At 46.2% G+C, this 24,634-nt stretch overlaps 1 long non-coding RNA gene across 2 annotated transcripts; it reads right to left on the reverse strand.

The window, feature by feature from the left end:
- Positions 1 to 2,821: 2,821 nt before the first annotated feature.
- Positions 2,822 to 24,290, reverse strand: LOC132342573 (uncharacterized). 2 transcript variants are annotated; one of them, XR_009490984.1, is made up of 2 exons: positions 24,117 to 24,290; positions 2,822 to 3,092 (listed from the first exon to the last, which is right to left on the reverse strand). It is a non-coding gene; the product is annotated as an uncharacterized lncRNA (long non-coding RNA). The 2 variants fall into 2 exon arrangements; XR_009490985.1 differs by lacking the exon at positions 24,117 to 24,290 and adding an exon at positions 3,194 to 4,616.
- Between the last annotated feature and the right edge of the window lie 344 nt (positions 24,291 to 24,634).

Raw genomic sequence — 24,634 nt, forward strand, 5'->3', positions numbered from 1 at the left:
CAATATGTAAAAGATTTTTACAAAGAAAAAAAGTGCACCGTGTAGTTGGAGCAAAAGGGACTTGTGGCAACAAAGCCGGGAGAGGGTAGAGAATGGTGTTTCATTTGGGCAGAACCTGGGGCTTGTGAAAGGGGAAGGGACATGCAACTCCACTTAGAAGGCTGTGAGTGCCAGGATCAACAACGACGAGGCATGTTGATTTAAACACAAACCACGGGACTTCTCTGGTGGCCCAGTGGGTAAGACTCCATGTTCCCAATGCAGGGGCCCGGGCTCTATCCCTGGTCAGGGAACTAGATCCCACACGCTGCAACTAAGAGTTCATATGCCTCAGCTGAGACCCAGCATGGCCAAATAAATAAATAAATGTTTAAAAAACAAACAGAAACCAAGACCTGAAAACTCAGGAGGTCGTGATGTGAAGTGAAATTCTCCCAGTCGTGTCTGACTCTCTGCGATCCCATGGATTATACAGTCCATGGAATTCTCCAGGCCAGAATACTGGAGTGGATAGCCTTTCACATCTCCAGGGAATCTTCCCAACCCAGGGATCAAACCCAGGTCTCCCATATTGCAGGTGGATTCTTTACCAGCTGAGCCACAACAGAAGTCCAAGAATAAGGAGTGGGTAGCCTATCCCTTCTCCAGTGGATCTTCCCAACGCAGGACTTGAACCGGGGTGTCTTGCACTGCAGGCAGATTCTTTACCAACTGAGCCATCAAGGAAGCCCAGGAGGTCATAGTCATAAACAATCGGAAGACTGCAGAAGAGGAGGTGGTGAGGAGTGCGGTTGATCACCTCAGTGGGCATAGGCTCAGTGGCCAGTCCTCTCTCTGCCCCTCCAGTGAGTGACTAACAAAAGGCAGCCCTGAGGCCGGAAGCCAGTGTGCAGGTCAGTGGCTTAGAGCAGGCAGGACTCTGAACAGGAAATGGCTAAGACAGCCTTTCTGGCTGTCAAAGGAAGTTGACGTAATGAAGACAGGGCTCTGGGAAGATGTTGCTCAATTATTAAGACCTAACACTTCAGATCACCTCTGAAAAAGAAGCCCAGGTGGTAACTTTAAAAGGTAAGACGCAGGTCGAGAGGATTAGATAAAACAATATAGATGAAGCCCTGTGCCAACTGGAAAAGGCTCCTCTGGAGACTAGGGAGTCACTCTATGAAAAAGGCTGCAAAGTTAGCTGGTGTGTTCTTAATTCTAACCCTACATGGATAGGTGGCTTTATAAATTCTTTCAGTTCTAGTTTTGAACAAGTAGTGGCAAAACTGTATGCTTGTATCTTTGACTCATTTTCAAGAGATTTCTCGTGATCTTTAAGCCAGTCTATTTAAATGAATTAACTGAATTAGAGAAACAGTCTAAAACACCAAATCAGCCATGATTGGCTCCATGAGGTTTGTATTCTGAGTATTTTAATTGCACGACCGCTCCATTCATCATTCGTGCATTCAGGGCAATCTGGAGAGGAGTACGTAGGGTAAAGTGTAAAGAAACAGGTACAGAATGCTACAGATGACAGAAACAGAGAAATATGAAAGTAGGGACACGTTATACAGATTGTCCTTCCTGCTGACCACAATGAGTAAATAACTCACCTCATTGGAAAGAACAACGTTTGATCTTTCTTGTCTAAGCGTTATCACGTGGCTCCATGAGGCCGGGACATTCTGCTCGCTGCGTACTTGCACTTACATGTCTCCTTACCGTTTGGCTCACCAGCCAGGTCCCCGCTTCTGCTTCACGCTTCAGAGAGATCAAGTTTCAGTTCCCATTGTTTGACTCTTCTGTACCTCCCCGCAACGCACCCACCTTCTGTGTCTTATAAAAATGAACACTTTCTTTTGATTTCCTTCTTGTAAACACAGGTCTAAGGCTGTTTTCTCTCCCTGCTGCTGTGAACCATCACGTGTTACCAGTTGTCTGAAGAGATAGAGCAGGACTTCTAGCTGAGAAAGGTAGTCATCTTGACTTGATACCAGTTTATCCTTGTGATGAAAATACCATTTCATTTTTGATGGCCTTAATTTAGCATTTATCCTGGAGGCTGGGTTTTGTGTTGCCTTTATAAACACGCGCACACACAGAGCCTAGTTCTCTTTAGACACTTCTCCAGCTGTGAGTTTAGCAAGCCTTTCTGGTAATGGGGAGACAGACAGAATTACTGCTCCAAACATTCCCCTGCCACTGATCCAGAACATGTGTTATCATATCACACACTGTAAATTGATTCCGAATTCTTGCCAACGGGGCAGAGTCTGCATTCCAAATACCTAAGACCCTGGGACAGTGAGTTGTAAAAGAGAAATATGCCATGCTTCCTTCTTTAGTTTGAAGTGAGCACAAGTAAGTTTGCTAAACATATTTGAGTCTCAGAATATGTTTTTTTTTTTTTTTTCTGAAAACATAGAACAAGCCCGTGAAATCTCTATATCTCAGTGAAAATAGACTTTATCCTGAAAGCTCCCAGGTCCCCTGATTGTTAATGTCACTTCCAATCTCTTGGTGAAGGGTGGTTGACAGGAAGGAGGGCAAGATGGAGGGGGGTTCACATTTAAGATAATAAAGTCACTCTCGTTCAGCTGGTGAGAGACATAAACAGTCTGACTGTGATGGTCTCCTGGGAGTAGAGGTCTAGGATTTCAAATGGTATATAAACAGTTGCAGAATCTCTGAAATTACTCTGGAAATTAACTCCTAGCCCAGATGGTAACGTGAGGAATAAACATCTATTTTCAGTCCTGTGCTGTCCTGTATGAATGCCCTGAGCTACCATCAATTTATTTCTTGTTCATAATAACTGTAGATTATGGAACAAATATCTCCAAAACGTCTCTTTATTTTTGTAACTCTTGAGGACTGAAGGGTGGGAACTGGGAGAAGAGAGTAAGTGTCACTAGGAACTTGGCATTGGGAACACCCCGGGGATAAGCAGGCAGGCTGATCTCCTCAGAAGTTCAAAGTCCCAACTTGGTTACCATGGTGATACCATTCCACTCCATAATTTCACCTGACAAGGTCTCCATTGTGTCTTCACTCCTGAAGACTAGCCCATCCCACTCTTCTTTGATCCAGGTCTTCCTCATTAGATCCTAAGAAATAGTCATAAATACACACATAGGTACAGGGAGTTAATACTTATGACAAACGAGTTAACGCCACCAGTGGGTGACTTGCCAGATCAGTTACTCACACTTTACAGCTGTGGCACATTCTCAAATCTCACTGTACGTGTAAGAGTGGTGGTATCGTGGTGCATGGCTTGGTTTTCCCCGAGTGTAACAGCTAGTGCTAACTAATGAAATCTGGCTAGCTGCATAATTACCCCAGTTGATTTTCAGGTTGGTCTGGTATAATAACGACATTATCTGCCAGCCTTGGGGAGGCCTGGCTTCCAGAACCAGCTTGTGGTCAGCGAGCTGAGTGATTCCTACTCACACTCTCGAGGGCTCTAGTTCTTTAACAGTAAGGTGGAGGAGTCAAGCTGGTGTTGCAGCCTGAAGCTGCCCCATAGATCTCAAGTCCAGTGAATCCTTTCCTTATTGTTTCTTTCTTCTCTGAGATTAATGCTTTTACTGTCCATTTCTAGGCTGATTTGTTTGATCTTGCTAATTTGAAACCTTTAGGAAATGAAAACAATAATGTTTGAAGGAGGAAGTGTATATTCTCAAAATAAAGGAATTTGAAGCTTATTATACAATTTTTAAAGGTGTAATTATGTTTGGGAGAGGCAATATATAAGATTATAATAGAAAAGAATGATTCAAGTCTGTTTAAGTATAATAGGTGTTTACATTTCCTGAGAATCAAGTTGTGAATCATGTTTATAAAACTAGATTTAAAGTCTGTAGCAACGTAAGTGGATTCTTCTTAGGTCAAGACAAGTCTATATATTAGAAGTCTCTCGTGAGGAATGTTCCCCTATGTTTATTTCTTTGCATCTTGATACGGGGCTTCCCTGGTGGCTCAGCAGTAAAGAATCCGCCTGCTGATGCAGGAGACATAAAAGACTTGGGTTCGATCCTTGACTGGGGAAGATCCCCTGGAGGAGGGCATGGCAACCCACTCCAGAATTCTTGCCTTAAGAATCCCACGGACGGAAGAGACTGGCTGGCTACAGTCCATGGAGTCCCAAAGGGTCAGACACCACTGAAGTGACTTAGCACACACGCATACCCACCCTGTTACAACGTATGTCATGGTCAGCATTTTGCTATAAAAGCCCCTGACTGTAAGCCCTTGGACTCGTTGACCTGGGTCCCACCATAGCATGTTGGAAGGAAGGAGGTCTGCCCTAGCTGGTTGTGAGATGAGAATATTTAAGAAGCATCTGTAACAAGGGCTGGAGGAAATTCTCCTGTGTAACTTGGAGGAGGAGATGATTGTTGGTGGTGCAGTGGCACGCAGGCCTTTAAAACATGACATTTGAACAGAGTTAACTTGGCAACTATCTGGGGGAAGAGCATTTTGGGCAGAGTATGGGCCAGGGCCGGGGCAGGGGCCTGTGGGAGGCCAGAGTGGTAAGAGAGAGAAAGTTTGGAAGATGAGCTCAGAGGCTGAAGAGTCCGGCGGAGTGAGCCTGGCCTCCTGGGCCACTGGCAGGGCTTTTGCTTTGCAAAGAGAGCAGAGTGGCCTGATCTGATGGGCATTTTGGGGGTCCTCCTGGCACAATGTTGACAGTAGACTGTCTGAGGGCAAGGGTCAGACAGCCCGTGTGAGGTCCCAGTTGAGCTGGCCATCTAGCTTAGAGGTTTTACTGACTTGGAGCAGGTGTGAGCAGGAGGGACTCAGAGCTAGTCAGATGCCAGATTTTAAAAGAAGAGTTTGTGGGATGTGACTTTTAAAAGTGAAGCCAAGAGTGATTCCAAGCAACCCAAAAAGTGGAGTCGCCTTCACCTAAGATGGTGATAAAATGAAACTTCCAACTCCCCCCACAAATCTGTATTTTCCCATTTTAAAAAACGGTCAGGGGACCTTCCCTGGTGGTCCACTGGTTAGGAATCTGCCCAACAATGCAGAGGACACAGGTTCAACCCCTGGTCTGGAAACTAGGATCTCCCATGCCACGGGTCAGCTGAGCTCCGTACGCCGACTGTGGAAGCCCGCATGCCCTGGAGCCTATGCTCTGCAGCAAGAGAAGCCCCCACAAGGAGAAGCCTGCACACCACAACCAGAGAGGAGGCCCAGCCGGCTGCAACTAGAGAAAGCCCTCACAGCAACAAGGACCCAGCGCAGTCAAAAATAAATAAATAAAATTTAAAAATAATTTGTTGTTTTTTCAGTCGCTCAGTCGTCTCTGACTCTTTGTGACCCCATGGACTGCAGCACGCCAGGCTTCCTTGTCCTTCACCATCTCCCAGGGCTTGCTCAAACTCATGTCCATTGAGTGGGTGATGCCATCCAACCATCTCATCTTCTGTTGTCCCCTTCTCCTGCCCTGAATCTTTCCCAGCATCAGGGTCTTTTCCAATGAGTCAGCTCTTCGCATCAGGTGGCCGAAGTATTGGAGTTTCAGCTTCAACATCAGTCCTTCCAATGAACACCCAGGACTGATCTCCTTTAGGATGGACTGGTTAGATCTCAGGTTGCTGAAATAGCCACTTTCATTTCAATTATCACTTCAGTTTGTTCACAAGCTTGTCTCTTTTGTTCACACCATTCTGTGTGAGACCACATCTCTTCCCTTCTCTCTCTGCGTGCGCCTAAAGGGCTAGTTCAAGTTCCACATCCTGGAGAACACCTCCCCTGACTGCATCCCCAGCAAGATATTTCTGCTGATCTCTTCAATGTGCTTATCTGTCAAGGCTTATTTTAATCAAGTAATAATATTCCTGGGATGACTGTTGAGTTTGTTTCCTCAACAGCTATTTCTCCCTCCAGTTTTTAGTCTTCCACTTCTTCCCCCTGACTCCCTCCATTTATTGAGATACAATTGACATGAACTAAAGCAGGTTAGACATAAGAGACTCATGTTCGATCCCTGGGTGGGGAAGATCCCCTAGAGGAGGGCATGGCAACCCTCTCCAGTATTCTTGCCTGGAGAATCCCATGGACAGAGGAGCCTGGCGGGCTACACCCCACGGGGTCTCAAAGAGTTGGACACGACTGAGCGACTTGGCGTGCACATAGGTATTAGTTTTGGGCTTCCCTGGTGGCTCAGATGGTAAAGAATCTGTCTGCACTGCAGAAGACCAGGGTTCAGTTCCCAGGTTGGGAGGATGCCCTGGAGAAGGAAATGGCTACCCACTCCAGTATTTTTGCCTGGAGAATCTCATGGTCTCCTGTCTGCCAGGCTATAGTCCATAGTGTACCGAGGAGCGGACATGACTGAGCGACTAAGCACGTCACAGTATCAGTTTTAGGCACACTATACAGTGACTTCATATGTGTGTACATCGTGAAATAAGTTTAGCCACTGTAAGTTTAGCTAACACTCACCGCCTCACATCGTCACACATTTTTCGTGCGTGATGAGACCTTTAAGACCCACTCTTAGCCACTTTCAAACGTGTAATATATTGCTCACTAGTGCTGTACGTTACATTCCCAAGACTTACTCATCTTATGACAGGAGTTTCTAATTACCGACTCTCTTCACCTGCTTCACTCACTCACCATCCCCGACGTCTGGCAGGCACCCATTTTCCTGTCTATTCTTCAACTTTTTTTTTTTTTAACATTTAAAATTTTATTTATTTACTCGGCCATGTTGGTCTTAGTTGCGGCACGCGGGGTCTTGGTTGCGTCCTGTAGGATCTTTTGTTGCGGCTCAAGGACGCAGTAGTTGCTCTGAGGCATGTGGGATTTTAGTTCCCCAACAGGGATCAAACTCGCGTCCTTTGCATTGCAAGGCAGATTCTTCGCCACTGGACCGCTGGGAAGTCCCGTTCTTCAACGCCTCCTTTTACTCCTCTTCCTCACTGAGAAGTCACTCAGCAGTGACTGCCGCAGTCTGCGTTCCCTCAGACTTTGTCACTGTCGTGCCCCAGGCCTGTGCTGCGCCTTCAAGCCTGACGTCCTGCATCCCGCCGGGGGTCTCTTCCTTCGGTCGCCCCTGGAAACCGCTGGGACGGCTTGTCATCACGACGTTTCAGACGTTTCGAGACAGTTAGTGATGAGAGCCCTGCTGACTCGCTGCTCGGGCTCCTGGCGCGGGGCTTGGAGCGGAGGTGTTTCGGGGCTGTGCGTGTTGCACAGGGGTGAGCAGATTCCACACAAGAGCCTGCTTCACTGAGTCCACACAGCACTCAGCTCCCAGAGAAACTTCCCGGAACCTGGACGGGTGGCTCATCTGTCACAGTGCAGGAGGTAAAGAACTCTGGGGAAGATTCTGGTGTCATTTCCACTCACTTGTCCTGCTGTTTAGGTATCTGTATCACAGGGAGCAAGGCAGTGAGCTTTACAAACGGGGCAGGGAATCTCCATTTCCCAGGCTCACTGTTTCTCTCCCTCCAAGTAAAGGTTCTGGGCTCCCCATCGGGGCACATGCTTCTGACTCCCACCCCCAACTGTGTCTCTGGGCCCAGCTTCTCTTCTGAGCATCATACTACTGACCACAAACCCACGGCTGTCCCTGGAAATGTGTAGGCTCCTCAGACTCCAAGTATTCAGAATCGAGTGAGTAATCTCTCCTTCCCGGCTGCTTCTCTTCTTCGATTACGTCTCTTGGTTTTTGGCTCAGTGTCAAACTAAACTAGAAACTTGATGTCATTTTCAACTCTTTCTATTCTCTTAATACTGGTTGTAGTGCTGCTCCGACTTTTCCCATTAATGTCTGGCCCTCTATTGCCCCCTCACACAAGGGCTGATGCGTGTTCCCTGAAATGCCCACCTTAATGTTGCCACCAGGGATCCCTCTAAGGCACAGACTTGATCATTTCCCTGCTTTAAGACTTTGAATGGGCTCCTCCTGCCTGTGCGATCATGTCCACCTTCTTAGCAGAGCCTTCGAGGCTGTCCTCCCTGAAGCCTGGTCACACTTCAGCACTTCTTTACTCCCTCCCTTCCCCTACTCACCCCAAGTTTGCATTTCTGGTCTCACTGAATTTTCCAGTTCTCTGTTTTTCTCTACTGTGCTCTTTTCACACAGAGTAACTTAGCCCTCTCTTTCTTTTTTTGGCTGCACCATGCAGCGTGTGGGATCTTAGTTCCCCAACCAGGAATTGAACCCGTGCCCCCTCCCATGGAAGAGTGGATTCTCAACCACTGGACTGCCAGGGAGGTCCCATCTATTCACCTTTCAAGACGAAACGATGAAAATCTGTAATTTCGAAAATAAATATAGCAGAGATCACCCTATGCCTAGTAGTGTACAAAGCTACACCCTAAAATCTGTCACAAGCACCCCTGCCCTCAAGGAGCAGCAGAGTGGTGGAGCCAGGTGGATGGACAGTGGCTTTTGTAACCACACAGAATGACCGGTGCTGGTGGGCCAGTCCTCGTCACCTGGGGGTGTCTCTCTCAAGAGGGCTGGCACCTCTCTCGTCCATAGAGTCAGAGCTCTTCACCATCTCCTCTCTGTTCGCCTCAAGTATACTTGATCACCCTTTTTTTTATTTTACTGGTCTTCTGCATGTGTTTCAGAGCCCATGGCAGTATCTTCAGGAACACTGACCAGAGCCCCCTGTGTCCTCCAAACGGCAGCAAGCGTGGGGATGGCAGCCGCAGACGTCCCCTCCCAGCATCCTCCGATAGGTCTAGAACAAATGCCATTCCTCTAGCAAACTTTCTAAATCTTTTTTAAACCTCTGACGCATTTTTATCATGTCTTTCCCCTACAGAATCTATAGTGGCTTCCTGTGGCTGAGAACAGGACTATAACCCAGTTACCAAGTCACTGATTCCTTCACTTCCACCCTGATGGTGGGGAGAGGAGAACGTTGCCCAGAACTGGCGCAGATTCATCCCATTGGTTACATTCACTGAGGTTAAGAGTCCCTCTTCTGAGACACAAATGTTTCTATCTGGTGTTCAGACTCAGAGCACAGTATTTCAACCAAGTAATTTCAAGCACGTATTGACTTTGAAGCACGCGGTGACCATGGCTTATGTGTGTGTAGGGAATGTGATCTGATGCTTTTCCAGTTCTGAGGAATTGGAATATTTACTCGAAGGGCATATCTAAGACAAAGTTCGGTTTGAAGAATATACTTGTTCTGGGTGTGGTTGTGTTGGTGTGAAGGGCCAGGGCTCCTGGAGGACACTGAACAATCAGGATTGTGCCCACAGAGGGCGACAAGCATGGAAAGTTCAGGGAAAAGAGAACTAATTAATAAATTCTTCTCTCCCTTTAATTATTTAATTCTTATTTAGGATTCTGACGGGATACATTCTTTGCAAACCAGTTGTACATCTTTTGGGGTGGTCACAACCTAAAGGGTACAAGTCAAATTCAAACTCATTCAGAACTTCCGCTTCCCCATTTGAACCACATCCTCACCTTAGGTCACAAGCTACCTGCACTCTAACTTGCCATACCTGCCCTTACTTCTGATTTTGGACTGTTGTGCTTACCCAGGGCTAGAATGTTACCTAAGACCTACCACCTCTCATTCATTTACTCAGTCAACAAATATTCACCGAGGGTCCATGTTTGTGGGATAACGCTGGGAGGGGCCACGAGCACCCGTGTGCATCAAGCAGGTCTCTACGGCAACCTTGCTCTTGTTTGGGTGCTTTCTCCTCCATTAAAATTTTAATAGTCCAGCCAATGTTCCTTTCTATTTTTTTAAAGATTTTTTTTTTATGCGGACCATTTTTAAAGTCTTTATTGAGTTTGTTACAATATTGCTTCTGTTTTTATGTTCTGTTTTTTGGCCATGAGGCATGTGGGATCTTAGCTCTTTGACCAGGGATCGAAACCGTACCTCTGCATTGGAAGGGGAAGTCTCACCCCCTGGATAGCCAGGGAAATCCCTGAGCCTATATTTTCTGAACCAAAAAACAAGTAAAACACCTGCCATGAGGTATGATGATGGATCAGGATATATGAAATCCAGTCTGCTCTGGAAAGTGTAGGGCTTCCAAAATGGTGCTATTGGCAAAAAACCAGCCTGCCAATGCAGGAGACCTAAGAGACACGGGTTCGATCCCTGAGTAGGGAAGATCCTCTGAAGGAGGGCATGGCAACCCACTCCAGTATTCTGGCCTGGAGAATCCCATCGACAGAGGAGCCTGGCAGACTATGGTCTGTAGGGTCACAAAGAGTTGGACACAACTGAAGTGACAAAGCATGCACCACGCTGCTCTGGAAAGCATAACCAGCACCCTCCTTTCTCCACTAAGAGCGGGAACTAAGGGAAGAAACATTTTTCTATTAGTAGACAAAGAAATGGAAGTCGCCTAGCTTGGGGGACAGCAGGTTTAGGATAAACTTAATCATGATCTTTAGTGGATAAAAGACTACAGAGGAGCAACGGACCATTACGAAATGGTCTGTGTTTTTAGAATCTGTGTTTTTAGAAAGGGATGATGGTGATGGTTTAGTCGCTAAGTCGTGTACAACTATACAGTCCATGCGACCCTGTGGACTGAAGTCCACCAGACTCCTCCGTCCATGGGATTTTCCAGGCAAGGCTATGGAGTGGGTTGCCTTTCTTTCTCCAGGGGATCTTGCCGACCCAGAGATCAAACCCGGGTCTCCCACATTGCAGGTGGTTTCCTGCATTTCAGGTAGATTCTTTATCAACTGAGGCACCAGGGAAGCCCCAAAAAGGAGTGATAGAAAACTCATAATTTTGTGAAGTTGAAAAATGAAAGGTCCCTGAACACTGTTCAGGGTGTGATCTATACAAAATAGGAAGGGAGCCTCTGCATTCAGAGGAGTAAAGGATTTTTAAAATAGCCATCAAATGTACTTAATGCCTCTGAACGATGCCCCTAAAAATGGTCAAAATGGTAAATTTATGTTAGATATATTTTAAACACACACACACACACATATCCATGAAAGAAGGCTAGAGCTAATACACTTCCAATTGTTAAGTATGTCCCTTTTAGGAAAACTATTTCATAGCACTCAAAATATACCCTGGTAGCTTGGTTGTTAAAGAATCCACCTTTAATAGGAGACCCTGGTTTGATTCCTGGGTTAGGAAGATCCACTGGAGAGGGGATAGGCTACCCACTCCAGTATTCTTGGGCTTCTCTGGTGGCTCAGATGGTAAAGAATCCACCTGCAATGTAGGAGACCTGGGTTTGGTCCCTGGGTTGGGAAAATCCCCTGGAGAAGGGAATAGCTGCCTACTCCAGTATTCTGGCCTGGAGAATTCCATGGACTATATAGTCCAGGGGGTCACAAAGAGTCAGACACGACTGAGTGACTTTCACTTCACTTTAAAATATATCAACTCCCCAATATTTCTAAGGCTCATATAATATCCTCAGTTTTCCTGCAAAAGCAGACCACTCTTAAAAGGAGAAACACAAACTGTTAGCACATAGCCTTCTGGCTTGAATCCAGATGCAGAATGATTGGATATCGTGGTCAAAGCATTGTCTCTTTAACTTCGTCTGTGCAGAATTTCAGTCAAGGCTGGGGAAGAGTATACCTATGAGGCTGGCTGGGTTGGACAATATTTTTTACATCAGATAAAAACGTCTAAGAACTGAGTGGAGAAATACGCATTCTTGGGCGCTCTTCATTCTTGACTTTTCCCCTTCCAGATCCTCTTTCCTCCACTCCTCAAGTTAGAAGTCCCTTCCACTTTGTTCATGGAACAATCAGGAGCCTAACTTGTAAGTTGAAACTACAGTGGCTACAGCGTTTTGTCTTCCAGCTGTCTTGACAAGAACACTGACTTTCTTGTCCTGCTTGAAAAGAGAAATCTTTCTAGTTTCAACCTTCCAGAAAATGATGTCAATTAAAACAGCTCAGGATGAGACCTCCCCGATGGTCCATTGGTTAAGACTCCGAGCTTCTCATGCAGGAGGCATGGGTCTGATCCCTGGTCGAACAGCTAAGATCCTGCAGGCCTGTCACCTCAGTAGGGTGAAAGAAAAATAAAAAGACTTTAAAAAAAAAAAATCTATGAAAACAAAAACAAAACAAAACAAAAAACACCAACTCAGGATGACTTGTAAGAAACACAAAAGTGTTCCCTCAAAAGAAAATCTTATCTAAATCTTTAAGAATCTATCTAAATGGATATATCTGTATATCTAAAAATCTTTAAAAGGTCAAAAAACTCGTGTCTTCCATCCCCCTACTGTAGTCCTTTGAATTATTTCCATGGGTACTGTGTCTGTGCACTGACTGCTGTGAACGCTCCTGTTTTTTCAGGCTCCTGCTCTGGGTGTGATGAGATGGGCCGGTGGGTTACTGACAAGCCCTGCCTCATTTCACAACAGAGACTCCAGAGTCCACTGAGTTTGAGAGATGATTTTCAGAGCCAGCTGGTCATTTCAAAACACAAAGTTGGACTCAGCTTGCCATTACTGCAGGCACCCTACCTACAGTGACCTAAGAAGGACTTTTTGATTTGGAGGGAATAAGGTCAAAAGCCACTTCAAAAGCATCTTTAGAGCTGGTAGTTCAGTTCAGTCCGGTCGCTCAGTCATGTCACTCTTTGTGATCCCATGGACTGCAGCACGCCAGGCTTCTCTGTTCATCACCAGTTCCCGAAGCTTGCTCAAATTCATGTCCATCAAGTTAGTGATGCCATCCAACCATCTCATCCTCTGTCATCCCCTTCTCCTCCTGCCTTCAATCTTTCCCAGCAGCAGGGTCTTTTCTAATGAGTCAGTTCTTCGCAGTTTTTAGAGCTGGTAAGGCGAGTCTTATTTCAGTAAAAAGCATAAACTTTTGAAATTAAGGTTAGAGCTGAGAGGAGAAAGTTACAAATTTCTTTAAATCATTTGCTTTAAAAACCAGAACACAGCTCGAAAATCAAACTGTCCAAAATCTGGGTCCGAGAAAGGTATTCCTGTGTCAGGAATTCTACTTGAAAGATCAAAGGCATGCCTTGTCCCTTTTTTTTTTTTGCTCACATATGTTATACTCTTATAGGGGCTCAGGAGCAAAGAGAGAAGCGGTGGGGCAGGAGTCAAGGGAACTGAGGCTTAAGCTCAGTGCTCAGTCTCATCCATTAATGGATGGCCTCTTGTCTGTATAAAAAGAACCTATCCCAGGAACTAAGAGCCCTCGAACAAGGCCTTTAAAGTCCAGCCTCTTTTGCAACCAAATAAATGCTTTAAAATGTATTTGCTGCTGCAGCAGTTTTTAAAAAGTGATATAGGTATATCACTTTTTTTTTTTTTTTAAGAAAAGAAGACTTTGCATCATGCTGCTAAGTCGCTTCAGTCGTGTCCGACTCTGTGCGACCCCATAGACGGCAGCCCACCAGGCTCCCCTGTCCCTGGGATTCTCTAGGCAAGAACATGGGAGTGGCTTGCCATTTCCTTCTCCAATGCGTAAAAGTGAAAAGTGAAAGGGAAGTCGCTCAGTTGTGTCCGACTCTTCTCGACCCCATGGACTGCAGCCTACCAGGCTCCTCCGTTCATGGGATTTTCCAGGCAAGAGTACTGGAGTGGGGTGCCATTGCCTTCTCCATGACTCCCACTTAAAACATGCAGGTCCATTCAACTTTCAACCGGCAGCAGTTCTGGTCCACAGCACAGGGGGAACAGTGTGTGCTCAGTCACTCGGTTGTGTCCGACTCTGAGAGACCCTAGGGACTCTAGCCCGCCAGGCTGCTCTGTCCTTGTGATTTTCCAGGCAAGAATCCTGGAGTGGGTTGCCATGTCCTTCTCCAAGCATGTACAGTATGCTAAATTAAATAAGCCAGTCACAAAAGAATGCTGATTCCACTTATGTGAAGGATCTAGAAGAGTCAATTCATAGGATGTATTCAGTAGAATTGTGAGGTTTCGAGGGGCTGGGGAAGAGGAAATGTGAGTTATTGTTTAATAGGTACAGATTCTCAGTTTGGGAAGATAAGAATGTTGTGGACACGGATGGTGGTGATGGTGGCACAATAATGTGAAGGCACTTAATAGAACCAAGCTCTACACTTAAAAATAGTTAAAATGGTAAATTTGATGTTGTATCTGATTCCCCACAATGTAAAACATCAAGTGTAGGCCCTCCTCTGGTAACAGGTATCTTTCCTAGTTATTTTAAGGTGGTGTTATCTACATCTGGTTCCCAAAACATACTGCAAGGCTGGTAAATTTAGTTTCTCTCTTAGAAAATACTTCTCTGGTGGCTCAGTGGAACAGAATCTGCCTGTTGGTGCAGGAGACACAGGTTCGATCCCTGCCTCAGGGATGCCACATGCCTCAGAGCAACTAAGCCACGGCTGTTGAGCCCACGGGCTGCAGCTACTGAAGCCCGTGCTCCCCAGAGCCTGCGCTCTGCGATGAGAGAAGCCACCACCATGGGAAGTGCCGTAACCATAGAGAATGGCCCCTGCTGCACCCCACTAGAGACAGCCTGAGCATCGGCGAAGACCCAGCCTGGCCAGAAATAAATACATAAATACAATTACTAAAAACTGTATATTTGAATGTTGCCAAGGGAGTAGATCTTAAAAGTTCCCACCACAAGAAAAAAAATGTATGTGAGGTGACCGATGTGAACAATGTGGCTATCAATTCACAAAATAAATATACAAATATCCAATCATTTTGTTTTACACCTTAAACTTATAGAATGTTATATATCAATCCTACCTCAATAAAACTGGAAAATGGGTCTCCTTGTTAAATTCTTGTGATGTATTTAAGGGCTCTGTTAGTTAGGTTTCAACATAGTATGTGAATAAAGAAATGTTACATTAATGTTTTATTAGGAACTCAACCCACTCCAGTGTTCTTGCCTGGAGAATCCCAGGGAAGTGGGAGCCTGGTGGGCTGCGGTCTATGGGGTTGCGCAGAGTCGGACACGACTGAAGTGACTTAGCAGTAGCAGCAGCATCAGATCTGAATGAGTCGTGCTCATAAATTTGGTTCAGCTCTTAGGAAATATGTTTTGAATCACAACTGGGCACTTGGTGACTCTCAGATCGCACTTACTGTCTGCCTGCAGCAGGGGAGGTACACAGCTCTTTTCTTAATTAGCCTCGAGCAAGAGTTGATGAAACCCTTGATAAAATACCTTCTTGGAAGACGCTGCTTTCCTCCTACTTTCCCACCCCTCTTTCCCTCTTTTCTTCCCACATGAACACCACACAAAAATTACAGTTTGTAATTCTTTTTCCTTTCCTTCTTTTTTTTTTTTTAAGTATTAGCGTCAGTGTTGGATGAGAACATCATTTCTTTCTAAATGTCCACGTTCTGGTCTGGGACCACGTCTGATTCCTCCCCAGCCTAGGCAGTGACCTTTTAAAGAGCTGGCAGATCATCCACCATCAAATCAGAACCTTTGGTGCAAAGGACACTGCCTGGGTATCTTTCCCCCAGTGTGGTTGCTTCTTCGGGGGAGGTGGGCGGGGAGCGCGCTGGGAAATGCAGCCCTCTGGTCCCTGAGTTCCTCTTTCTATTTCTGCAGTTCTCACTTCCCTTCCCATCAGAACCCCCTGGTGGTGGGAGCGCTGTCTCCTCTCCTTTCCCCGTCATGTCCCTGTCTTGTCTTCCTCGACACCTCTTCTGGCCTGCTCCCTGCGGCCCTGCCACAGCTGCTTTCTCTGTCTTCACACCTTGAGTTCCATTTCCCCCAAGGTACTGGCGGCGGTTCCTACAGTAAACTCAACTCCACTTTCAAGATCTGCTTCACATGTGCAATCCCGCTGGGACATTCCCAGCTCTTCTGCCCTGCAGACACTGGGGAAGAGAGTCAGTCCTGCCTTCAGGGTCCTGTCACTGGCTAGCCTACACCAGCCGCCTGGGGTGAAAGCAAGGTAGCTTGTGTGTAGGTCCCTGATGCCCCCCGAGGGTCAGAGAGAGATTTTAGGTTAGTCTTTACCTCCTGCTGTTTCTGGGCGCTACAGGTCCCCATTTTACTGTAACGGTGTCTTTTGGAAAAATAGAAATGAAATAATATATTGGGTAAGCTGCCTCTGAGGGCTTCCCTGGTGGCTCAGATGGTAAAGAATCCACCTGCAATGCAGGAGACCCAGGTTCAATTCCTGGGTCAGGAAGATCCCCTGGAAAAGGGAATGGCTACCCACTTTCTGCCTGGAAAACCCCACGGACAGAGGAGCCCAGCGGGCTACAGTCCATGGGGTCGTAGAGAGTTGTACTCTACTGAGCGACTTTCACACCTGTCACACACACACAAGCTGCCTCTGAAGCGTAAAATCTCATGAGGGCCTTTGCAACTGGGCAGAAATTCCAGTCCCGTACAAGCGTCTAAATTCCGTCTCGGCTGACTCTGCTTAAAGGATTCCTGCTTGAAAACTCTTTGTGCATCTTTTCATTCTACCGTGCTGGCTTGGTTTAGCTCTGCTCATCCATGTACTGCTATTCTGGGATGTGTACAATTGCCTAGACATGCTCAACTGGTTTATTTCTGCACTTTATACTCAAAAAAAAAAAAAAAAAAAGTCTGCCCTTGGTAGTGGTTACATTACATATCAGTCCACAAATATATTTTTGCAAGAATATAATTTTGTGTTCTACCTCAACTTCTTTTCCATTTCCTGCCCTGTCCTGCAGTGGGGCAGAGTTGATCTCTGCCCTTCCTGAGGTTCTCCTGGCCCTGATCCCGAGATTGCGCTGCAGGTCTGGGGTCTCACCCGGGCGTGGGGCCCAGCAGCGGGCCTCTGCACACAGAAGCTCCCTGCCACAGCACCGTTCGCCCCGGCCTGGCAGCTCTCAGCTGCTGCGGTGCTGTGTCTGGGACGTGGGGCTCCTTGCCGATCGACATGCTTCTTCCCCTTAGGAGTGCAGCTAAGCAACAGCGTCCAGCTCCCCTCAACTCCAGGACCCCCAGCTTTCCCCTTCTTTCCTCTTCTTCCTAGCAGTGGGAATTTCTAGTAGCAGGTAAGTCTTCCCTTTGTGTTCTGGCCAAGGTGCTTTCACTACACCCTCTAATCCTCTCCCCCGTGCCTTCAAACCAACAGTTTCCTCTAACTAGGAATCCACTCCCTTCTCTAGGGCTCAAGCCTTTGGGGAAAGAAAAAAACACAATAAAACCAGTATTTCTGCTTTCCAGCATGGCCCCCTAAACGGCAAGCAGGAGGCCCCAGCTGAACAGTAAAGGGAACCCCAACTCTCATTTCAAGTCACACTTTCAGCAGGAGATTCTGAACATGAGCATGAAGGATTTTAATTTTATTTATTTATTTAGGGGTGATTAAAATATATATTGAAGGGCTACTAGGAGCATAAATTTATAGGCATACAAAAAGGTATTCTCAGTTCTCAATGCATGCTCAGCTGCGTCCAGCTCTTTGCAGCCCCATGGACTGTAGCCCTGCCAGGCTCCTCTGTCCATGGGATTCTCCAGGCAAGAATACTGGAGTGGGTTGCCATTTGCTACTCCAGGGGATCTTCCTGATTCAGGGACCGAACCCGGGTCTCCTGTGTATCCTGCTCTGCAGGTGGATTCTTTACACAAAAATGTGTAGTCACCCCCAATTTCCAGGAATTTATTTTTTACATCAGTTTTTAAAAATCTAAGTATAGCTGATTAACACAGTGTTGTGTTAATCTCTGCTGCACAGGGTCTTCCAGGCAGTCCAGCGGCTACAATGCAAGGGGCCTGGGGTTCGATCCCTGGTCAGGGAACTGGATCCCACGTGCCACAGCTAGGGGTATGCAAGCCACAACTAAAGATCCTTGATGCTGCAGCGAAGACTGAAGATCCCATGTGCCTCAACTAAGACTCAGCTCAGCCAAATTAAAAAAAAGAATTCTACTGTACAGAAAAGTGGTTCAGTTACACATACATACATTCTTTTCTTAATTATATATTCTCTTCCATTATGGTTTATCGTAGGATATTGAATATAGCTTTCTGTGTTATACGTAGGACTTTGTTGTTTATTCATTTTGTATATAAAAGCTTACATCTCCCCAACCAAGAATTTTTAGGTCTCTAATTAAGGAATACCCTTCTTTCCGAAGTTGTTGTCTAGTCTTTATATAAACATGTGTGCATACAGTAAAAAGTTGCACGTCTCAAAAATTAGTTCATGAGTTATTCAAACTCTCTTTTCTGGAGAAAATTAGAAAGGCATTTCTAGGTTTTTGAATAATATTCCCCCTATACTTTAAGATGGCCGAACAGGCCCACACCTCTGGCTTGTCTACTCATTTCTATAAGTAAAAAAGTGAAAAGTAATTACAAACAACTCACAGGTATAGAAAATCTATTTTCATTCAGTGCACGTCTAGGAGAAGCACCCTGCTTCCATCCTAAACGTCCTCAGCAGACCTTTAATTATGGCGCAGGGCTGGTCATGATGCTTTCCCCATCTCATTTAACGATTGATTCAGTTCCCACACAAGCAGCTACTTCAGGAGCACTTTAAAATAATTTCGTTTTCAGGATGTTAATGGATATTCGTATAGGAACCCACAGTTTACAGAATACTCTAGATCTATGATTTTTTGGCTCCTCATAATCACTGTGAGTAGTTGTGGGTTTTTTTGAAGGACTTTTAAAATAGCATCTGCAGCTGACATTTGCCTACAGATAAGTGCCGAGGATGGGCTTACTTAATGAGGGGATTCCCAGCCAGCTCTCTGGGGATGTACAGAAGATGCCTGCCTTTGACATATTAGCATAACCATAACTCCTCCCATTTTTGTCATTTTTGTGGAAATCTGTGAATAGCTTTACTTTGAATATACTACGTACTGAAATACTCAAGTGGTTCTGAAAGTGTACTAAGAAAAGGGTTATAAAATAAGATGAGTGGGGAAAAGAGTTCTAATTTATACAAGCGTGTGTGCATGCTAAGTTGCTTCAGTCGTGTCCAACTCTTTGCAACTCCATGGACTGTAGCCCACCAGTCTCCTCTGTCCATGGGATTCTCCAGGCAAGAATACTAGAGTGGGTTGCCATGCCCTCTTGCAGAGGATCTTCCCTACCCAGGGATCAAACCCAAGTCTCTTATGTCTCTTGCATTGCCAGGTGGGTTCTTTACCACTAGTGCCACCTGGGAAGCCCTAATTTATACACACACACATATATATAATTTTGTATGTAATTTATATATAATTTAAATATGGGAAACCCTAGTGGCTCAACAATAAAGAATTCACCTGCAATATAGGAGATGCTGGTTCGATCCCTGGGCTGGGAAGATCCCCTGGAAAAGGAAATGGCAACCCACACCAGTTTTCTTGCCTGGGAGATCCCATGGACAGGGGAGCCTGGTGAGCTACGGTCCATTGGGTCACAAAGAGTTGGAAACGACTTAGCAACTAGACAACAAGAGCAACACAATTTAAATATCTATGTCACAATCAAAATTGCAAATAAGTTTTACAACCCAGAAGGTATTCAGTCCTAGAGAGTGAGTGAGAGAGAGAGAGACAAAACAAGAGAGAGAGAGAGAAATCTTGCCTTTCTCTTAATAAGATTTCTAAATCTTGGAACTTCCCCTCCTTAGAGACATAAAGGGTAAGAGCAGAAAACATGAGAGTTAGAGGCAATCTTTCTTACAAAAATAAACATTTACTGTCTCTCTCACACACACACACCCCCCCCGCTAAAATGACAGGAAGAGTTCCTCATTTCTTTTTTGTCTCCAAAATGTAAACGGCAGGCTTCTTTTATCCAGCTGTATTTCCAGGGCGAGTTACTGGAGCCAGAGACTAGAAGTCGCCATCGAGTCCGCTCTCCTCCCCTCCCCGACCCTACCCCAGCCGACCAGACCTTCAGTCTCCTCTGCCCATCCTGGAAGGTACCTTTACGGTCTGTGGACATCTCTTCCTCCTCGCCCTAATCTAAGCCTCCACCGCTCTGAGCCGAATTATCACACAACCCGTCTCCCCCGCCGCCCCGCGCAGCCAGGAGCCTCCCAAACGGACCTGCCGCTGCAGAGCCGTGAAAGAGGCCGTGGACTGTGGGACGAAATGCTTAGAACTTCAACTTCTCTCATCCTTTAAAATGACTATTCTGTATCCTATAATCCACACATGATTTAAGGATAAACTTGCCTATATTGGTGTGCAGGTTGTAACTTTTATTCATGCTGCTGCTGCTAAGTAGCTTCAGTCGTGTCCGACTCTGTGCGACCCTATAGACGGCAGCCACCAGGCTCCCCCGTCCCTGGTTTCTCCAGGCAAGAACACTGGAGTGGGTTGCCATTTCCTTCTCCAATGCATGAAAGTGAAAAGTGAAAGTGGATTTGCTCAATCGTGTCTGACTCTTAGCGACCCCATGGACTGCAGCCCACCAGGCTCCTCCATCCATGGGATTTTCCAGGCAAGAGTACTGGAGTGGGGTGCCATCGCCTTCTCCGAACTGTTATTGATAGCGGTGTACTATTTAAAAAGTTCGGTGGCCACTACTCTACACGGCAGTCAGCGTGAATTTTAAAAATGCAGATCAGATCTTGTTGATTCTTTAGCTTAAACTGCTCAATGGCTTCCCGTCATCCACAGAGGCCAAAACCTGTGGCAGCTCCTACAAACCTGGAAGCATGTGCCTCGTCTCTGACCCTGCGACTCTGCCCCTGTGCTAGGCGTCGGGCTCTGTGCCCCCTGCCTCTCGGCTCCTCCTCTGAAGCCAGGTTTTTCCCCATGGGAAAGCACACATGCCCTGCCCTCTGCCTCTGTGAAGCTTTGTGAGTGTATTTGTTAGTCGCTCAGTTGTGTCCAACTGTTTGTGACCCCACGGACTGCAAACCGCCAGCCTCCTCTGTCCACGGGATTAGGTCTCAGGTGTAATATCTCTTCCCTGACAACCCCTGCCCTACACACCGTCCTCTCTCTCCTAGTCCCTGCGTTCAACACTCTTAGCACCCTGCATGCTCCATCATGGGACTTAGCAGGGTTGCTATTATACATGTATAGTGTTTTGTTCAATGCCTTCCACACGAGGCCATAATCTTCATGAGAACCTCTTTACCACTGTAACTCCCAGCACCTAACAAGGGCACAAAAGAAGAACAAAAGAATGAATTCAAGTAACAACTCCTACACTCACACTGGATTCCTGAGAGTGAGAGGGCCTGGGAGGGTCCGCAGAGCATCACCTCAGGAACCTCTGGCATTTCTGGGGTTCATCTTCCTTGCTCCAGACAATGTAATTCTGGGTCCCAATGAACCATGTTTCTATATGAGGCCTTTTGAGAGGCCCCTGAACAATGCCTCCCTAGCATCCTCTGGAAAGCTTTATCCCATCACTTAGGGATAAGTGAAAAGAGAAAGTCGCTCAGTTGTGTCTGACTATTTGTGACCCCATGGACTATACAGTCCATGGAATTCTCCAAGCCAGCATACTAGAGTGGGTAGCCTATCCCTTCTCCAGGGGATCCTCCCAATCCAGGAATTGAACCAGGGTCTCCTGCATCGCAGGCGGCGTCTTTACCAGCCGAGCTATCAGGGAGTCACCTCCTTTCCCTTCTGTTTCTGCACCAAGATTGACTGTCTTCAGGACTTGGAGCTTATCATTTATCTCTGGGACTGGTGTAAAGGAGGCATTTCATAAGTGACTGGAGATCTCTGGTATTATAGGTCCTTTTATTAAAAAAGAAAAAGAAATGCTTCAACTTGTTTAATTTCCAGAATTCTCAAAAAGTTAAATCTATTCCTTAGACAAGGCAAATGCATTGGGAGGGGTATCTTTATTTTCAAAAATTTTGTTGAAGTAAGGTTGATTTACAATGCTGTGTGTTAATCTCTGCTGTACAGCACAGTGATTTAGTTATGCATGTATTCTTCTCCATGATGGCTTATCACAGGCTGTCTAATACAGTCCCTGTGCTCTACAGCAGGACCTTGTTATTTATCCATCCTATGTATACTAGTTGGCATCTGCAAACTAGAAAGATGTAGGAAGGGGGGGATATAAAATGTAGTGTTTCACAGACACAGCACATTTAGAAAATGCTAAATCTATCCATAAGCAGGGTGACCATACAGCCGGTCTGCCTGGCACAGTCTTGATTCACACCCGTCACTCTGGCTCCATGAGAATCAGCCCTCGTGTTCACTCTCAAGAGGGTCCCAACTGGAATGCCAAAGCATACGGTCACCTCCAGTGCGCAAATCCCAATCCCACTACCCGACCTGCTCCCTCTTTGTTCTCTGTGTCTATGAGTCTGTTCCTGTTTTGTAGATATGTTCCTTTGTGTCATATTTTATATTTCACATATAAGTGATATCATATGGTATTTGTATTTCTCTGACTTAACTTTGCTTAGTATGATAATCTCTAGGCCCATTCATGTTGCTGTAAATGGCATCATTTCACTCTTTTTATGGCTAAGTACTATTCCATTGACTTCCCTGGTGGCTCAGATGGTAAAGCGTAAAAATATTCCATTGTGTAAATATGCCGTATCTTCTTTATCCATTCATCTGTGGATGGACATTCAGATTGCTTCCGCGTCTTGGCTATTTACTTTTGGCCGTGCCAGGTCTTCATTGCTTGCCTGGACTGTCTCCAGTCACGGAGAGTGGGGGCTCCTCTCTTGCTGGGGTGCAGGCCTCTCACTGCGGTGGCTTCCCTTGTTGAGAGCGCAGGCTCTAGGGCGCCCGGGCTTCAGTAGTTGCGGCACGCAGGCTCAGTGGCTGGTCTCGCAGGCCCTAGAGTGTGCTCTCAGTGGTTGCAGCGCTTGAGCTTAGCTGCTCAGAGGCACGTGGAATTTTCCCAGACCAGGGATCGAACCGGTGTCCCCTGCCCTGCGGGTGGATTCTTATCTACTGTGCCCCCAGGGGAGTCCTTGGCTATTTTAAGTAGTGAACATAGGGGTGTGTGTATCTTTTCAAATGATAGTTTTGCCTGGGTGCACGTCCAGGAGTGGGGCTGCTGGGTCATATGGCAACTCTATTTTTAATTTTTTAGGGAATCGTCATACTGTTTCCCATAATGGCTGTACCAGTTTCCACTCCGGGTGGAATATAAGACTTGCTTTGATATATTAAATGCTTCTTTTACCCTTCTTAAGAACTGGCTTTGTTGAGGGGATGGAATAAGAGAATTAACAGTCTGCCTGGTTCTGCTTTTTTCTTCTCCCTCTCAGAGAAACTAACTTAAAAGGGAGGGTGACTCAAGGACCGAGCGTAAGCCTGGAATAAACGGAGAGTACATGGACATTGCTTTTGCCACATCCATAGGCCATAAGAAAGAAAAGGAAGGAAAAGACATTCTTGATGCTCTTTGCGGTAATTACACAACATGGAAACATTAGGTAGTTAGAAAAATGCTTTCTTGGAACTTAGAATGAATTTAAAACACAACAAGTAATTGTTTGTTTTTATGACACCAACCTCATACAGATCACTTATATTCATACCTAATAGCTTGGTCCCAAACCAAACATATTTGATTCATGTAGTATCTACTGGATTCTACTCACAGGAGATTCTTAATCTTAGCCCCTGAGCTGTTTAACTTTTAAGCTTGGATCCTAATAAGGGTTCAACTTGCTTGCTTCAGTACCAAGAACTGCGGTGGAACAGTTACCATACAAGGGCAGGAAGGCTTCCAGGGGGACGGGGGCGGGCGCAGCTCGGGCACAGCGTTATGTAACCACAGGGGGAGTGCTGCGAAGGGAAAAGCTCCGTCTTCCTTCAAAATATTAAATGCTAAAAATGTCTCAAAGACACCTAACAAGCACATCTGAGTTGCTGGAGTTAGCAGCTCAAACATAATTAGACCCAGAAAATCAGTTCAAGCTGATGGGTTTATGGACTGCTATTTCAGATAACTTTAGATACTTGGTGTCCCCAAGAGACAGTTGTAAAAATGTATGTACAGTATGTTTCAGTAAGAGAAATGTCATTTTCCTTTTTCATTGACAATGAGTTATGCAAGCTGACCTACAGACCGTCTCCAAACGAGCTGCATTCCAACAGCTCCCTCCTAAGTCAGTGGTTGGGCCGGAACATAGTTTCCCATGGAAACAATTTTAGATATGGTGGTTCAGATGGCCAGATATGGCCAAGAAGCCCATTAACCTAATTTTGCTACGAACTCTGACCACCATGTGTGACAGACAATGCTTTTCTGTAAGAAAATGTTTCCTAGCTTCTCAGCTGGGATTCCTGTAACTCACCTTTCCTGGCCGGCAGGAGTGGGAACGCCCTGAAGGCAGAGGCTGCTGGGGCGGGCGGTGGAGGCTGGCCCGGGGCGAGGTGGGCTCCTCCACAGCAGCAGCAGGGCCCCCGAGGTGACCCGAGGCCTGGGGGTGCGAGGCCCTGGAGGCCAGTGTACCTGTGAAGGAAACCGCCATCACTGTGTTGGCAGTATTTTATTTCCTTTTGGCAAGAACTTCCTGAATGCTCAGAAGAGTGTGACCACCTTCCGCTGAGCACGTACTCTGCGCTAGAGCACAGCGTTCACTGCTCTGTCCACATCATTTCGCTTGATTTTCCAAGCAAAGTCAAGATCTTTGAGGCCAGGTGTTTCATCCAGATTTAAGAAACAGGCGGGGTGAGAGGGGGAGGAAGGGCCACAGATGGGTTGGGGAGTGGGCTGGGCGTGCTCCGTCACGTCTGACTGCTTGTGACCCCATGGACTGTATGCAGCCCGCCAGGCTGCTCTGTCCATGGGATTCTCCAGGCAGGAATACTG

The sequence above is a fragment of the Bos taurus genome, chromosome 17 (genome assembly GCF_002263795.3).
Source record: "Bos taurus isolate L1 Dominette 01449 registration number 42190680 breed Hereford chromosome 17, ARS-UCD2.0, whole genome shotgun sequence".
Lineage (NCBI taxonomy): Eukaryota > Metazoa > Chordata > Mammalia > Artiodactyla > Bovidae > Bos > Bos taurus.